Genomic DNA, 19185 nt, shown 5'->3' with positions numbered 1-19185 from the left:
ACAACTATTTTTTAACTTTGTGTGGGTGGGAATTGGCCACAGCTTTATTTGTAAAAAATATAACTATAATAAATAATCAATAACTACAGGGTGGGCCATTTATATGGATACACCTTAATAAAAATGGGAATGGTTGGTGATATTAACTTCCTGTTTGTGGCACATTAGTATATGTGAGGGGGGAAACTTTTCAAGATGGGTGGTGACCATGGCGGCCATTTTTAAGTCGGCCATTTTGAATCCAACTTTAGTTTTTTTAATAGGAAGAGGGTCATGGGACAAATCAAACTTATTGGGTATTTCACAAGAAAAACAATGATGTGCTTGGTTTTAACGTAACTTTATTCTTTCATGAGTTATTTACAAGTTTCTGACCATGAATATACCAAGCATAGCACGCAGAATGCCAGCGCCCCAAGCGCTCAGGGCCGGCGTTAGGGCGGGGCAAACCAGGCAATTGCCTAGCTCCCCCATCCCCAAGGGGCCTAATCAAGCCGGGGGATCCGCGGGAGGGATCCACTGAGCAGCCCGCAGGGGGCCCCCGTCACATTCTGGACATCCCTGTGTCCTGAAAAATCTTTAAAAATGCAGGGGCCGCCGGAAGTTAGTGCACGCAGGGACCTCACTGACGTCCCGTGCGTGCGACCTTAGCAACAGAGGAGCGGAGCTGTGAGGAGGACTCGCGCCGGCTGGAATGGTAAGTCGCTAGCACCAGCTGGCAGCACATCCTGACTGGTGGTCGGAACACTGAAGTGGGGCACTACACAGACATACAGCGTCCAGCCATACACTGTATTTGGCTGAAGGCTGTATGTCTGTGAGGGAACTGTACTGCACCTAATGTGGGGAGCTATACTGCCAACCTAATGTGGGGGAACTATACTGCACCTAATGTGGGGAGCTATACTGCACCTAATGTGGGGGAAATATACTGCACCTAATGTGGAGAGCTATACTGCACCTAATGTGGAGAACTATACTGCACCTAATGTGCAGTATACTGCACCTAATGTGGGGGAACTATACTGCACCTAATGTGAGGAAACTATACTGCACCTAATGTGGGGGAACTATACTGCACCTAATGTGGGGGAGCTATACTGCACCTAATGTGGGGGAGCTATATTGCACCTAATGTGGGGGAACTATACTGCACCTAATGTGGGGAACTATACTGCACCTAATGTGGAGGAACTATAGTGCACCTAATGTGGAGGAACTATACTGCACCTAATTTGGGGAACTATACTGCACCTAATGTGGGGGGAACTGTACTGCACACATAATGTGAGGGAACTGTACTGCCAACCTAATTTGGGGGGAACTGTACTGCACACCTAATGTGGGGGAACTGTACTGCCAACCTAATGTGGGGGGAACTGTACAGTACTACACACCTAATGTGGGGGGAACTATACAAATACATACATATACATAATTGTACTATTCTGATCCCTATAACTCTAATTTTTCTGTATATGGGGATGTATGAGGGTCATTTTTTGCACTGTGATTTGTAGTTTATATCGGTACCATTTTTGTTTTAATGGGACTTTTCAATTGCTTTTTAGATATTTTTTATGGTATTTGAAGTGACCAAAAATGTGCAAATCTGGTTAGTGCAATATTACGACTTTTGGGGCCCCACTTTTGATTTTGCCTAGTGCCACGCTAAGACTAAAACCGTCCCTGCACGCGCTGTACCTCCGACTCCGGCAATCCAGCCCTCGCCGCCTCCGTAACGGCCCCGATACGAAAAGAGTGAGTCCCGAACTCACAAAAATCCAAATCCACAAAAGAAAGACAACGGCGGAAAACGGACAAAAAACTGAAACTGGATCAACGGTGAGGCATCCTCGTGCAGCAAAAAAAGAGGGGGCCCGCGGCCACAAGGTCAAGTAGGAGGAAGCCAGCCGAAAAGGACACGCCTCCCCTGACACCGCATGCAACACCAACCACGAGCCCCGATCCGCCTGATCATTTTTTGACCGACGGATATGCAACCGAACAAAATTGTCACCCCAAAAAACATCCCCTTCCCAGAGAACCCCAGGGCGAGAAGGAGGAAGGAGTCCAACAATCCTCAAGGCCCCGAAAATGCATTAACAACACCCATATTGTCGGACCAAATACACACCTGACAGTTACTCAAATCAAAACCCCAAAGTTCCACCACTATCACAATGGGGAAAAGCTCCAACAACACCAGGTTACAACAAAACCCCAGGGACTGCCAATTGGCAGGCCTCTCCTCAGCACACCACCTGAAACCAAAAAACAGCACCAAAACCAACTGAACCAGCCGCATCCGTGAAGAGAGCGAGCTCACCGTTCGTCGAAACAGCAGACTGAAAACAGGTCCACCCATTGTACGACTCCAGAAACCTCAGCCAGACCGAAACATCGGCCTTCAGCGCTCTAGTGACAAGGATGCAGTGGCTCGGATGCCACGCACCCATGGTGGCAAGAGACAACCTACGGGGAAAACCCCTGCCCATAGGCATTATCCTGCATGCAAAATTCAGCAAACCCAACAAAGACTGAAACTGGACCAGGAACACCTTGCGAGCACCAAAACACCCCAACAACAAAGAACGCAATTTCTCCACTTTGTCATTCAGAAGGCGGAAGACCATAGCCAGCGAGTCGATCTCAATGCCAAGAAACGACAACACCGAACAAGGGCCCACCGTCTTGTCCTCAACGGAACCCCAAAACGGTCCATGAAAAAACGAAAGGTGTTGAGCAAAAAACGACACAAACCAGAATCACCATTTTCAAAGAAAAAATCATACAAATAATGCGTGACTGACGAAGAACCGCTCTCATACCAAACCACCCACTCAAAGAAAGAACCAAACATCTCAAAATAATGGCACGATATGGAGCAGCCCATCGGGAGACACGCATCAAAATAATACTCCCCATCCAAACAACAATCCAACAGATGATAACAATCAGGATGCACTGGAAGGAGGCGGAAAGCCGCCTCTACATCCGGCTTGGCCAGCGAGGCCCCTCTGTCCGCCTTACGCACCAACTCCACTGCCCGGTCAAACGACACGTATTGCACCGAAGAATCCTCCTCAGGAATACCGTTGTTGACGGACGCACCCACAGGGTGAGACAAATGGAGAATCAAACAGAATTTTCCCAGCTCCTTCTTAGGCACCAATCGCAATGGAGAAACCCTGAGATTCGAGAAAGGAGGGGACGGGAACGGACTTTCCATCCTGCCCTTAGACACCTCTTCAACGAACATGTCCCACAACACACCTGGATGATCCCTAGTGGACTTGAGATTGGGAGCAAAATGAGGGGAGCTGTCAAACAAAAAGGGGATAAAGAACCCAAAAGAAAAACCAAAGCACAATCGGGGGGCCTCATCCTTGTTAGCCACTGCCCCATCACGACAACGCTCACCGGGGTCCTTGTGTCACCTGGGGCTGCAGGGCAATTTTGAGGTTGGGCAAGTGCACTTGACTGCAGCATGGGCACCCCCCGCAGGAGGAGCACTCATGCTTGTATTTACACAACCCGAAAAAACGGCGGTGGCCTTCATTGAAGAGCCAGCAGGAGGCACCACAGACTCGCCGGAGGATCCGGAGCTAACGTGGGCACCCATGGCAGCAGGGAAATAACGGGCTGCGGGCGGAAGTCCAGGGAGGAGCGACTGCGCAGACGCTCCGGCAGGCACACCACGTGACCGGCTGCGAGGTGAAGGGGAAGGGGGACTGGGGCTAAGTCGGGAGGGCGGGACTGGCAAGAGAACCGCCTGCCTCCCTGAACCGAAGAAGATGCCGCAGGTACAGCAGGAGGGGAGGCCAACTCAGCTAACAAGCGAGCCAGCCAACCCTCACCCTCCTGTTCCACCTGGGCTCTAATCTGAGAGGGCAAATCCATGCATACCGGCAGCCTGACAAAATTCCGGGTCCAGGGCAGCAAAGAGGGGGAGGAAAGGGACAGAAGCTCTATAAATATCCCGGGGAGGAGCCCCTACAGCCCGGGAAAACATGACACCCTGATAGGTCACTCCTTCTAGCCCCCACCCTTGGGACATACCACCCTGGTTACTGGGCAGATTACAGGTAGGGGAGGGGATGCATAACTCCAACATTTAAATTAACCCCTAAACGGCTCTCCAGTCAGGGGTGTAAGCTAGTTAAACACAGCTTTCCCCACCGGACTTTCTATCCATAGTGCTCCACACTGTGAAAATGCCTCCTTTTGTGCCCCACATAATAATAGTGCCCCCTCACAGTAGTTACTCTAATAGTAGCCCCTTCCAGTAGATTGCCCCCCAATAGTAGCCACACACAATAGTTGTCCATAAAAGTGCTCTGACACAGTAGATTCCCCATTAAGTGCCCCCACACAGTTGTGACCTCCTAATAGTCCCTATAGTAGTTTGATCCAAATATAGTGCTCCTCACAGAAGATAGTAGTGATTAGTGTTGAGCGGCATAGGCTATATTCGAATTTGCGAATATTCGCGAATATATGGACGAATATTCGTCATATATTCGCGAATATTCGCATATTCGTAATATTCTCATTTTATTTTCGCATATGCGAATATTCGTGCATGCGAAAATTCGTGTATGCAAAAATTAACATATACAAAAATTAGAATAAACAAATTTGCATATGCGAAAATTAGCATATGCTAATTTTCGCATATGCGAAATTCGCACACCAGTCTCACACAGTAGTATTAGAGCCTTCTCTACACCACACAAGCTGGAAGCAGAGAGGGCTGATCACTGTGATGTGAACTGGGAAAAAAATAAAAAATAAAAAATAAAAGAATATTCGTAATTACGAATATATAGCGCTATATTCGCGAATATTCGCAAATTCGCGAATATGCGATATTCGCAAATAAAATTCGTATTGCGAATATTCGCGAGCAACACTAGTAGTGATGTTCCGATATCGGTATCGGTGCTGTTACTGGACATTTACATGAGGTCTTGTACTCGGGCAAATGTCCCTGATACCTATTTCAATACCTGCCAGGGGTTTGAGGAAAGAAAGGGCGAAGAGAAGCATGGTGAGCTGTAGTGTCACCGAGTTAGTGTGAGGAGCGATTAAAGTGGAGGTAGAGAGATGATACAGCAGCTATACTAAGTGACAAGAAGAGGGAGGACAGACAGCATCACTCCTGGGGTTAGGGCTTCTGGTGACTTGGAAAGCTGGGTGACAAATAGTACAGGGTGCAGGGCTCACAGTACTTCTTCGGATTTATGTGTACTGCCTGGCACCCAGCTTTCCCAGTCTCCTGTAGGGAATATCTGCCTGGTGATGCAGCCGTATTGAAGACATAAAGTACCAGATGTCACACTAGCAGTCTGCCATTCTGGAGACTTATAAAGCTGGGGAAGTACTGTAGGTCCTGAACTAAGACTCCTGAATGGTAGAATACTAGTGTAACACTTTTGGTACTTTACTCCATGTCTCCTCTCCAATATGGCTGCTCCAGCAGACATATACTCCCTTCAGGAGACTGGGAAAGCTGAGTGACAGGCAGTACACATAATAATAGTGCCACACCATAATTACATATTACCACCATATAGGGACTGAATAGTACAACCATGCTGTTACTGAATAAAAATCACTGTGTGATGGCCCAGTGCAGGAGATGTCATCCTGTACACCTGTCCATCCTGTGTGGTTGATTCCCTTTCAGTGTTCCCTTGGGTCCACATCCCTCCTGCAGACTCTAAAGTGTTAACAATGTCTAATGTTATATGTGTGATAGCCTGGGGGAATTGGGTGTAGGGAGTGTAGCTGTGCGGTTACTAAAGGGTGTCTGGTTAACCCTTTCTATTCATGACGCCAGGGTGTGGGCTCCTCTGAAATGATTGTCCTACCGCCACCCTTCCCAAGAGTGATAGGGAGGTATGCAATAATTGAATGTCCACAACCGGAGAGTTTGCTAAAAACATTTGGAACTTTTACTGAACATTTTATGCAAGCATCACAACCGGAACAGTTTCTATACAGGCAAAGTCTCTTAGAGATTGACAAAGGTTGGGACCTTGAGCTTTTAGAGTACGTGGACTAATATGCGCTGTTCCACTGGATTTAGGGGATTTAGTTGCGGTCCAGTAGTCACGCTAGCTTTAGCGGGGATTAGTTTAGAACTCACGGTTTAGTTTAGGCTGAGACAGGTAGGTTTTCAGGCCTAGCGTGTCTTAGAAAGTTGCGCAGATCCTTCCTGCTAGTCCGGCATCCACGAGAGCAGCAACCCAAGAGAGCAATAATTGGCTACAGCTCCCTTATATGGGCAGGGACTGGACTAGAGCTAATTGGTCCAATACTGCTGTCAATCACCTTTACATAGCATTATGGGTAACATGTGACCCAAGGACCTCCAAAGGTCCTCTAACATACCATAGAGGAATTAACATGGTTACATGACCGAAGGTCCTGCGACGGTAAGAAGGTAAGCCTACTATACATTATTATTAAATTAGAATAGAAGAGAGGTGACTAGGGGCTGTCCCACCTGGGGGACATTACCTGAACGTAGTTACTCTGACTTTGGGGACCACCATACAAGGTACGGTATGCAATACAGTACCGGGACACAACAAACCACCTTACTTAAAATAAGTCGGCCTCGACGTCTGTCCCCTAAGACAGAGGGATGAAGTGAAGGTTGGTGTTACGCCGAGCGCTCCGGGTCCCTGCTCCTCCCCGGAGCGCTCGCGGCATTCCTCTCTCTGCAGCGCCCCGGTCAGACCCGCTGACCGGAAGCGCTGCACTGACACTGCCGGCGGGGATGCGATTCGCATAGCGGGACGCGCCCGCTCGCGAATCGCATCCCAAGTCACTCACCTGTCCCGTCCCCGGCTGTCACGTCCTGGCGCGTGCGGCTCCGCTCCTTAGGGCGCGCGCGCGCGCGCCAGCTCTCTAAGATTTAAAGGGCCAGTGCACCAATGATTGGTGCCTGGCCCAATCAGTCTGATTAGCTTTCACCTGTGCACCTGTCTATATAACCTCACTTCCCCTTCCCTTCCTTGCCGGATCTTGTTGCCCTTGTACCTAGTGAAAGCGTTTACAGTGTTTACCTTACCAGTGTTCCTGACCTCTTGCTATCTCCATTGACTACGAACCTTGCCACCTGCCCCAACCTTCTGCTACGTCTGACCTTGCCTCTGTCTTGTCCTTCTGTCCCACGCCTTCTCAGCAGTCAGCGAGGTTGAGCTGTTGCCGGTGGATACGACCTGGTTGCTACCGCTGCAGCAAGACCATCCCGCTTTGCGGCGGGCTCTGGTGAATACCAGTAGCAACCTAGAACCGTTCCAACGACACGGTCCACGCCAATCCCTCGCTGACACATAGAATCCACATCCAGCCTGTCGAATCCTAACAGTAGATCCGGCCATGGATCCCGCTGAGGTCCCGCTGCCAGTTGTCGCTGACCTTACCACGGTGGTCGCCCAGCAGTCTCAACAGATAGAGCAACTTGGACAACAGTTCGCCCAACAAGGAAAGCAGCTGTCGCAGTTGATCGCCATGCTACAGCAACTTCTGCCACAGCTACAGCAGCAACCATCTCCTCCGCCAGCTCCTGCACCTCCTCCGCAGCGAGTGCCCGCTCCTGGCCTCCGCTTGTCCCTGCCGGACAAATTTGATGGGGACTCTAGACTCTGCCGTGGTTTCCTGTCACAATGTTCCCTACATTTGGAGATGTTGTTGGACCAATTTCCTACAGAACGGTCGAAGGTGGCTTTCGTGGTTAGTCTCCTGTCTGGGAAGGCCCTATCATGGGCCACACCGCTCTGGGACCACAATGATCCTGTCACTGCCACTGTACAGTCCTTCTTCGCTGAGGTTCGTAGTGTCTTCGAGGAACCAGCCCGAGCTTCTTCTGCCGAAACTGCCTTGCTGAACCTGGTCCAGGGAAATTCTTCTGTAGGCGAATACGCCATCCAATTTCGTACCCTCGCCTCTGAATTATCTTGGAACAACGAGGCCCTCTGCGCGACCTTTAAAAAAGGCCTATCCAGTAACATCAAGGATGTGCTGGCCGCATGAGAAATTCCTGCCAACCTGCATGAACTTATCCATTTGGCCACCCGCATTGACATGCGTTTTTCTGAAAGACACCAGGAGCTCCGCCAGGAAAAAGACCTTGATCTCTGGGCACCTCTCTCACAGTATCCTTTGCAATCTACCCCTGTGCCTCCCGCCGAGGAGGCTATGCAAGTGGATCGGTCTCGCCTGACCCATGAAGAGAGGACTCGCCGCAGAGATAAAAATTTATGTCTTTACTGCGCTAGTACCGAACATTTCTTGGTGGATTTCCCTATTCGTCCTCCACGTCTGGGAAGCGCACGCACGCACCCAGCTCACGTGGGAATGGCGTCTCTTGGTATGAAGTCTGCTTCTCCACGTCTCACTGTGCCCGTGCGGATTTCTCCTTCTGCCAACTCCTCCTTCTCAGCTGTGGCCTTCTTGGACTCTGGTTCTGCGGGAAATTTCATTTTGACCTCTTTTGTTAATAAGCTCAACATCCCTGTGACCCGTCTCGTCAAGCCGCTCTACATTTCCTCGGTCAACGGAGTAAAATTGGACTGCACTGTGCATTACCGCACAGAACCCCTGCCCATGAGCATTGGACTGCATCACGAAAAAAATTGAACTTTTTGTTTTGCCCAACTGCACCTCTGAAGTCCTCCTCGGTCTGCCATGGCTCCAACGCCACTCTCCTACCCTTGACTGGACCACCGGGGAGATCAAGAGCTGGGGTGCTTCTTGCCACAAAAAATGCCTCACGTCTGCTCCCAGTCCCGTCAGTCAAACCTCAGTGTCTCCTCCTATACCTGTTCTCCCCAAGGCCTATCAGGACTATGCCGAGGTTTTTTGCAATAAACGAGCAGAGATTTTGCCTCCTCATAGCCCCCGTCCTGGTAACACTCTGCCCCGTGCCAAGCTTCACCCTCTGCCCCTCTTCCCCAGTCCCACTTCTTCTGAACTGCCTGCCTTTGATGAGTATACCCAGGACTTCTCTGTCTTCCAGAAGGAAACTCTACAATCGCTCCCAATGTCCTCGCCCCATGTGAAGCGACAACCGGACAAAAAGAGGGGGAGACCTAAGGGGGGGGTACTGTTACGCCAAGCGCTCCGGGTCCCTGCTCCTCCCCGGAGCGCTCGCGGCGTTCCTCTCTCTGCAGCGCCCCGGTCAGACCCGCTGACCGGGAGCGCTGCACTGACACTGCCGGCGGGGATGCGATTCGCATAGCGGGACGCGCCCGCTCGCGAATCGCATCCCAAGTCACTCACCTGTCCCGGTCCCCGGCTGTAACGTCCTGGCGCACGCGGCTCCGCTCCTTAGGGCGCGCGCACGCCAGCTCTCTAAGATTTAAAGGGCCAGTGCACCAATGATTGGTGCCTGGCCCAATCAGTCTGATTAGCTTTCACCTGTGCACCTGTCTAAATAACCTCACTTCCCCTTCCCTTCCTTGCCGGATCTTGTTGCCCTTGTGCCTAGTGAAAGCGTTTACAGTGTTTGCCTTGCTATCTTGCCTTGACCTCTTGCTATCTCCATTGACTACAAACCTTGCCGCCTGCCCCGACCTTCTGCTACGTCTGACCTTGCCTCTGTCTTGTCCTTCTGTCCCACGCCTTCTCAGCAGTCAGCGAGGTTGAGCCATTGCCGGTGGATACGACCTGGTTGCTACCGCTGCAGCAAGACCATCCCGCTTTGCGGCGGGCTCTGGTGAATACCAGTAGCAACCTAGAACCGGTCCACCGACACGGTCCACGCCAATCCCTCGCTGACACAGAGGATCCACATCCAGCCTGCCGAATCCTAACAGTTGATTTATAAAAGTCCTGAGCATAACTTTTCAAATGTCCCTAAATCAGGCTGTATAACACTGTAAAGCTATTTAACTTTTTTGAGGTACATACATAAGCATTGGTAAAATCATGAACAGAACTACTTGGTTCATGAATTTAGTAACAGGATGATATTATTATACATGAGATACATCCTACTTAACATTTCTGAATCTCACTAGACATTTTTGAATCTCACTAGACATTTGTGCCACATTAGTTACCTGTTTAGTACGCTGAGGGTGTTACTGGCTTGCCTGAGGTTTTCTACCAATAAACTGGCTACTAAGGTCCATTGGCTACACGCTCTTATCCCTAGAACACAACAGGTAAACCTTAGCTAGGTTACCTTTTTGATTGCATGCATTATGTTTAGCTCGCAAGAGCACCTACTGGCCTGGCAGGGCATCTCGCACACGTAAGAGAAAGAAGAGAACAGTTAGTGTACATAGCAGTGGCAGAAATTGGAAAATGACATAGGCTACAATTCCCAAAGCATTTACTTTAGTGTGAGATATTTTTGTTGTTTGGTGTACTAAGTTTAAGTGAGGTAAGTACACTTAAGTGATTAGTTTGAGGTACTTTGTGTACAGTACTACTTGAAAGGTCAGTCTTGGTACCTTAAGGGTAGTTTTCCTTGTGTAGACCTTTGAGATGGTGTTAGTGATGGGTGACGGAAATGTTACTCTCAGAGGAGCTGAGAGAGCCACCTACTAGCAACTACTACAACACCTATTATTTACAGTTTTTTTACTTTTTCTTTTTTCATGTACAGTAACCATTTACATTTAGTTACCTTAGCATAAACATTTATTAGACACTCCAACAGGGTTCAGGTGCATTCACCTGATAAATGCAATTTGAGCAAAGAATATTAGGGTACTATTAAGGTATTTACACGTAAACAGACGTGCAAGGATCAGCAGTCCACCTGCACTAAGAGTCCAGATATTTACACATAAACAGGTGTGCAAGGATCAGTAGTCCACCTGCACTAAGAGTCCCAATATCACGGCTAGCGCTGTTTAGCCGGGCACACACTTACGAATCTCCTACCGCTAGGAGTCTAATGACCAGGCACAAAAGCTTAATGGTTACAGTTTCAACTGGAACAGTCTTAGCATAGTCCTGCTAGGCACACTTCTTGAATGTTACAGCAAAGTCTGTGAAGAAAAAAAAAACTTGAAGAAAAGATAAGTGTCACTGTTACGCCGAGCGCTCCGGGTCCCCGCTCCTCCCCGGAGCGCTCGCAACATCCTCGCAATCGCAGCGCCCCGGTCAGACCTGCTGACCGGGTGCGCTGCGATACCTCTCCCAGCCGGGATGCGATTCGCGATGCGGGTGGCGCCCGCTCGCGATGCGCACCCCGGCTCCCGTACCTGACTCGCTCTCCGTCGGTCCTGTCCCGGCACGCGCGGCCCCGCTCCTTAGGGCGCGCGCGCGCCGGGTCTCTACGATTTAAAGGGCCACTGCGCCGCTGATTGGCGCAGTTGGCTTAATTAGTTCATTCACCTGTGCACTTCCCTATTTAACCTCACTTCCCCTTCCCTTCCTTGCCGGATCTTGTTGCCATTGTGCCAGTGAAAGCGTTTCCCTGTGTGTTCCTAGCCTGTGTTCCAGACCTCCTGCCGTTGCCCCTGACTACGATCCTTGCTGCCTGCCCCGACCTTCTGCTACGTCCGACCTTGCTCTTGTCTACTCCCTTGTACCGCGCCTATCTTCAGCAGTCAGAGAGGTTGAGCCGTTGCTGGTGGATACGACCTGGTTGCTACCGCCGCTGCAAGACCATCCCGCTTTGCGGCGGGCTCTGGTGAATACCAGTAGCAACTTAGAACCGGTCCACCAGCACGGTCCACGCCAATCCCTCTCTGGCACAGAGGATCCACCACCTGCCAGCCGAATCGTGACAGTCACACTTTAGACGAAACTCTTGCGATGACGTCCGGCTCCTCTTCTAGATCCTCTGCCCCTCTCAGGATCACAAGCAGGCAAATAATTGATGTGGCTTTCCCACACCACATTAGTGAGGGTAGAGTGTGACACTGCAGGGTTAAGACAAATGGTTGGTGCTGGTTGATTCGGCCCCACCTCCACGTTGGGAGTGGGCCGCAGCACTGTCGTTGGTACCTGGTGGGCAGGCCAAACCTCTGCGCTGGGAGTAGGCCTAGGTACAGTGGTTGGTACCCGTAGTTGAAGCCAAACCTCCTTGGTAGGAGTAGGCCTGGCTACTATGGTTGGTACCCGCAGTTGAGGCCAAACCTCCTTGGTAGGAGTAGGCCTGGGTACTTGGCAGAAATCAGATGGAAGTGGCTGCTGCTGTAGTAAGTCCTCCTCAGACTTGTAAGTGGAGGCATCAGGAGCCGTCCATTTCGGCCTTAGCTGGAAGGGGTCCGCCTTCCAATCAGTAGATGGAAAATACTTGAAAGGAAGCTGGGTTGGAGCTGCTGGCCTTGTGACTGCGGCCCCCCACTCTCCCCGCAGGTCCTGGACTGGTGTGTATTCCACTATCTCACCCACCTCCAGGGAATGGAATTCTTTCTCGATGTATGGCCTCTGTACAGCTCGCCGGTTTACGAGGATGGTATCGCCGGTGTGGCAATCAATGAGGGTACCGTAACCTCTGACCTTGTCGAACTTGGCCACTGTTGCTCTGCAACGTTCAAAGGGCTTCTCCCCTTCTTGGGGATGGTCCCACATGTGAATGAAGAGTGCCTCCATTTCTTTGATGTTTTCTTGATAGCGGATCCTCTCCTCATGAGGCAGATGAACATGCTTGGGGGCATTAAGTTCTCTGTGTCGGGCCTTTAGCTTTTCCATCAAGTCGGCTATTTCGGCCTCCTGACGGGCCCTTTCTCTCTGTGCCATATGGACTGGTGGAAGGGGCTTCCTAGGCAGGGGTTGGAGAACATCATGCATGTACTGAATGAATTCAGGTTCATCCCCAAAGATCCATTTAGGCAAGTTTGGCGAGCGCGGTTGTGCACTCGGCAAAGCAGACAGGGGTATTTCTGGCTCAGGGCTGGTGGAGGAAGAGAAGGCAGCTTCTGATGGTGTACTTACAGAAGATTCCTCCGTCGGGATCTCAGCCCACGAACCCCATGTCCGGTGGTGAGGGGACAGTCTCACCGGTGAAGATGCTCCAGGTGTCCCAGCGATCTCCCCTGGAGGTGTATCCGGCCAGTCGTCATCATCATCGGGCAGTGGGGGAAGATTGCAGGCCCCCTATTCATCCAATGATAACCGCTGCAGATGGTCGACAAGTTCGTGGAATAGCTGGACTGCGACCATCGCAACTTCCCTCTGCTCGGCACCATCTTGGTGCTCACGCCACATGGAACGCTGCTGGTGTGGGTAAAAACTTCCCCTTTAAGGCCCTACTCTCGCACTACTAATTCCCTTCTTGCTAAGTGTTACTTGTCCTAAAAAGGGCGGCCTCACACAGGAATCTCTCCCTATTTCTAACTAAAAACCATGGGAAATGCCAGTGTTTTTAGGTGAAAATAGGGAGAGGTTCCTGTGTGGGTCCGCCCTTTTTTAGGACGAGTAATACTTGCTAATAAGGGAATAAATAGTGCGAGAGTAGGGCCTTACAGGGGAAGTTTTTACCCACACCTGTTACAATGGACCATACATTGTTGGCTTCCACCTTTTAGAGGTCTTTGCATTGCATAAATACTTGGTGGTATTGGTGGCACATCGTGTTTTTTTCACACCTTTCCTTTTGTTAGATTTAAAATAAAATTTGGTCCATATATTTTATCCTAAGAAAAGTTAAGTTTTACGTAATGCATATCTTCAATACTTACTTGTGCACACCAATACTTTGACAAAAAAGATCGTTTTCTTCTGCCTACCTGCCTCAGCTATTATTCTGATCCTTCCACCCACCTGATGCCACACATCTGATGCCTAGTTTTCCTTCTTTCACCCACCTTCATCACCAGGTACTAGTATTGCCACCCACCGCACCACTCTGTCACAGGGTCACTTTCAGGACTCCTGATGCTGCTGCTGCCACCTCCAGGCTGTCTCATTCAGCCAATATATGGTCTCCATGCTTCATCCACCTCCAGGCTGTGCCATTCAGCCACTATATGGTCTCCTCATGCTTCACCACCTCCAGGCTGTCCATTCAGCCACTATATGGTCTCCTCATGCTGCCACAGACTCCAGACTGTGCCTTTCAGCCACTATATGTTCAACTCATGCTTCACCACCTCCAGGCTGTGCCATTCAGACACTATATGGACTCCTCATGCTTCACCACCTCCAGGCTGTCCATTCAGCCACTATATGGTCTTCTCATGCTTCAGCCAACTCCAGGCTGTGCCATTCAGCCACTATATGGTCTCCTCATGCTTCAGCCAACTCAAGACTGTGCCATTCAGCCACAAAATGGTCTCCTCATGCTTCACCACCTCCAGACTGTGTCATTCAGCCACTATATGGTCTCCTCATGCTTCAGCCACCTCCAGGCCGTGCCATTCAGCCACTATATGGTCTCCTCATGCTTCAGCCAACTCCAAGCTGTGCCATTCAGCCACTATATGGTCTTCTCGTGCTTCAGCCACCTCCAGGCTGTGCCATTCAGACACTATATGGTCTCCTCATGCTGCCACAAACTCCAGGCTGTGCCATTCAGCCACTATATGGTCTCCTCATGCTTCAGCCACTTCCAGGCTGTGCCATTTAGACACTATATGGTCTCCTCATGCTGCCACAAACTCCAGGTGGTCATTCAGTCACTATATGGTCTCCTCATACTGATGCCACTTCCAGGCTCTGTCATTGTGCTGCCATGTGACATGTGGCTCCTTGTTAAATTTGGTCCTTTGTAACCACACGCCGGGGCCCGGGACATTAAAACTTGGGAGTGTAATCTTAAATTTCAAATTCAAAATCTTACATTTCAATTTCAAAATCTTAAATTTCTATTTCACAATCTTAAATTTCTATTTAAAAAAATCGATGTCCTATGGTCATTGACGTCATATAGTAGCTGTGGAATTACCACAAGAATCCAATGAAACAGGTTGGAGTGACCACAATGAACCATTACTGATTAAATGAAACATTTGCAGTTCCACAAAAGAGTAGGACAGTGGGAGGGGGGTGGGGGGTTATTGAGAGGCACGGGTTGGAACAGGTGGTAGCTCGCCTCATGGCGAACCTCCAGCTCGATGCTCACCTGAATGGGTACTCAAAAAATGTAAATAAATTCAAATTAAGTTAAATAAATTGTACAAAACAGAAAGTTGCAGCAGCACTCTAGGTCAAAAAATGGAGGCTCTTAGCGCACTTTTTGATCAAAATGTGTCCCCCCTCCTTTTGTTTTTACTTTGTAAGTTAAATAAAAATTACATTCAAAAAATCTATTTACTCTCTTCAATTTTGCCACCATATGGTCTCCCTGCTGCCACATTCAAACGCTCTGCCACAGTGATTCTAATAGCGATGCCTGTAATCCGCATGTCATACTGAATAACAGTATTATTTCACTAACACAGCACACTCCCTGTGCGTGTTAGAACAAAGCAAACAGTTCTACACCCCTATTGAGGCTCTTAGTAGGCCAGAAATAGCCGTATTTAATACAAATTCGCCGCTAATAAATTCGGGCCGAACCAAATTTTTCAAAAGTTCACTCATCTCTACCAGTAACCCCTGCAGGTCAAAGTCAAAGCCTGGTAAGCACATATACAGGGAAGAAGTCTAGTCAAGATAGTCAAGTGTAAATTACTCAACTCAGCGTGGGTTGCATCATTCAGTCCAAGTCCACTACAAGTCCCAGCGAACCAACAAGCTCCCTAAAGTTCACTGAGCATCTCAACTGGTATACGCAGCCTGGTGGATTGATTTGGATCTCTCCAACGTGACTACGGCTCTGGCTGGTGCTATCATGGGTTTGTACGAGGTATTAATCAATAGGTATCCTCCTTCTTCTTCCTTGTTGGCTCCTATTAAAACAGTGGTGGTGGTTTGGTCGGTGGCTTCTGGGCGCTTCCCACGGCCAGCTGTTTCACCTAGAGCACCTCTGTGGAGAAACCCTCATCTGGAGTACATGCAGGAGTTGGAGACAGCTGGGTTTTGAAGTTCCCATAAGGTCAATTTTACTATGCACTTATTTTGGGAGATTTCCTCTTTCCCATCCTTTGCGCATATGTGTGACCGTTATAATGTCCCTCAGAGTGCCCATTTCCATTATCTCCAGCTGAGACATGCGATTCATGCACAATTTGGCTCCTTTGGCTTTTTCTGAAGTGGAGTTCCTCCTTGCTTCAGTCTGCGGGTCCCGATCCGTTCACTTTGGCCCATCTGAAGTGGGTGGAGGACATGCCAGAGCTCTTGGAGGAGCAGTGGAAAGAGGTTGCATTGATATATTATGCCACAGTGGTTAGTGCCCGGGACATTCTTATCCAGTCACGCTTTATTCTCCGTCTTTATTATATCACAGTCAAACTCTTTGGTATTGGTGTTTCACCTACGGATGTCCGTTTTCTCTGTATGATTGATAGAGGGTCCTTTATGCATGGTTTAATGGTTTAGGGTCGGGCTCCCATAGGCGTCTTCTCATCCGATTCCTTTTGTTCTGTGCCAGTAAGGTTGTGATTATGGCCTGGAAGGATACTTCCACCCCTCCTATTTCTCGCTGGTTTATTTGGTTAATAAATATGTCCCACTGTATAGAGCCTTATATAAGCCACAAGTGCCCCAAAAAATTTGATAAGGTCTGGATCCTGTGGTTGATATTGGGGGAGTATGTTGTCCCTTTGGGGTGAGTGGGATCCTTACAATAGGTGTAAGTTGCTATTGCATTATATGTGGAAGGAAGGAGGGTGCTCTGGAATGAATGTATGGTGTGTGACTGTGGTTGTCAATTGTTGGGCGATTCTGCTCCAGGAGTGCACGACTGGCCTGGTTTCTGGCCAGTGACATTGTTTTACATGGAGTTTTCATATAATATATGAACAATTCAAGTGGTAGTGCAGGGCACTAATGAATATGGGCCAACTAAATATATAGCCCTAAAAAGTGCATGTGCTATATTGCCACTATAAATAGAAGTCCCCCACTGTATAGTAGTACAAACCCAAGTTGTCGCACTGAAGCGCCAGAAGTCCCGGGATGCCGCCACCCCAACACGTGTTCCGGTCCAACAACCTTCGTCCGGCGGTGTGACATCCCAAGTGTACCAGAGTTATATACAAACATAGGGCCAATAGGCAGAGAGTACTCAATTAGCTGATAGTTCTCGCCTGTGTATTGTTGTGCACGCATGTCTCCCAGCTCCTGCACTGGTCGACTTCCGGGTCGCCGGGTCAAACAGCCGTCATGTGATAAAATCAAATGACCATGCTGTATAGAGATGCAGCGCCAGAATGACGATCAAAGCGCAGGGTGGGGGACGCTCGTACAGCGCACAGAAGTTGCAAATATGTGCACAACAATGACATCTAGTGGGGAGTGTAGGAATATTGCATGCATGCACTCATAATCAATAACTTTTAAAATAGGTTTACCAGGGGACACTACATATACTAAATTAATTAATTAGGTTAACGCATAGAACTATGAAAATAATTAACCATAATGGATTATAATAATATTAAAATATATAGACTATAATAAATAAATAAGAATACATACAGTACATATGAGACATAACGTGTGCTGAATGGATATGATAATATAGTGAGTGTGAGTGATAATTCATATATATATATATATATATATATATATATATATAGATAGATAGATAGATAGATAGATAGATAATGCATAATATATTAATAATTCATAAATTAAATGTGTGTATATGACAAAATGTGCACAGGTAAAAAGAGTGAAAAACTCAAATAATGAATAAAATATATATATAAATAAGATAGAAAGTGCTAAAAAAAATTATATATAGAATCTTTAAATATTTATTTTAATGTGAAAGCAATCAATATCACAGCAATAAAAAAACCTTTCATAAAGACACAAGTGTAATGGGCGTAGTGCACTCACGCCGCACATTATAAACAAAACAATATAATGTGAGAAAATAATATGTTGGTGAATCTGAAGATAAAGTATGTACATATTAGAAGAATTAATGAATAACACATACTAAATAAATAAAGAAGAGTGAAATTTCATAACAATTTAAAATTATGAAAATACAAAATTGCAATGTTATATATATGTATATGAAAATTAGAATGTCCCCCGGAACAAAAGATATAAAATAGAGTAAAATCCAGCACATATTCCAAGATGTATATAACCACCAGATGTTCATGCCACAAATCCCTAAGAAAATAAAAAAACAAAATATGTTAATAAAATTACTGTTAAAACCATATTAAAACAAATACCAAAAGGAAACCAACCAATGAATAGAAACAGCCATAGAAAAGGATCCCATTTACCCTACTACTTCAAATAAGTACAGAAAAACGCTTCAAATAAATGGAGAAAAACGTAAGACCTCATTAAGGCTTTCCGGATGCAAGGTTTTGAGTCACCAAATCCAACGACTCTCACATTGTCCTAAATGCTTGCTGGTATCACCCCCATGCATACCTGTTGCTATGTGGTCAATTCCATGAATTCGTAGAAGAGAGAAGTCACACCCATGAAATTGTTTAAAATGTCTTGGTATAGGTTTTAGGTCATACATAAAGTCCACAGATCATGCCAGTTTCAGACATGTTCACGTACACGTACTTTCAAGGCGCGTGTTGTTAAGCCAATGTATATTTTTGGGCATGGACATACTGCATAGTAAACCACAGACTTTGTGGTGCATGTGATATAATGTCAGATGGAGAAGTTCTTGGTTCCAGTTGAATATTAGTGTTGCTCGCGAATATTCGCAATTCGAATATTATTCGCGAATATCGCATATTCGCGAATTCGCGAATTTCGCGAATATAGCGCTATATATTCGTAATTACGAATATTGTTTTTTTTTTTTTTTTTTTTTTTTTTTTTTTTTCTTCACAGTACACATCACAGTGATCATCCCTCTCTGCTTCCAGCTTGTGTGGTGTAAAGAAGACTGTAATACTACTATGTGAGACTGGCGTGCGAAAATTCGCATATGCGAAAATTAGCATATCTAATTTTCGCATATGCGAATTTCCGTATACACGAATATTCGCATATGCGAAAATAAAACTAGGACATAACGAATATGCGAATATTCGCGAATATATGACGAATATTCGTCCATATATTCGCGAATATTCGCGAATTCGAATATGGCCTATGCCGCTCAACACTATTGAATATTAGGACATGCCACACAATGGCCACAAGGGATACATCCAGTTCATTGAT

Source organism: Hyla sarda, chromosome 1 (genome assembly GCF_029499605.1).
Source record: "Hyla sarda isolate aHylSar1 chromosome 1, aHylSar1.hap1, whole genome shotgun sequence".
NCBI classification, from domain to species: domain Eukaryota; kingdom Metazoa; phylum Chordata; class Amphibia; order Anura; family Hylidae; genus Hyla; species Hyla sarda.
The sequence above is the reverse complement of the archived record's forward strand: the minus strand, read 5'-3'. Positions refer to the sequence as shown.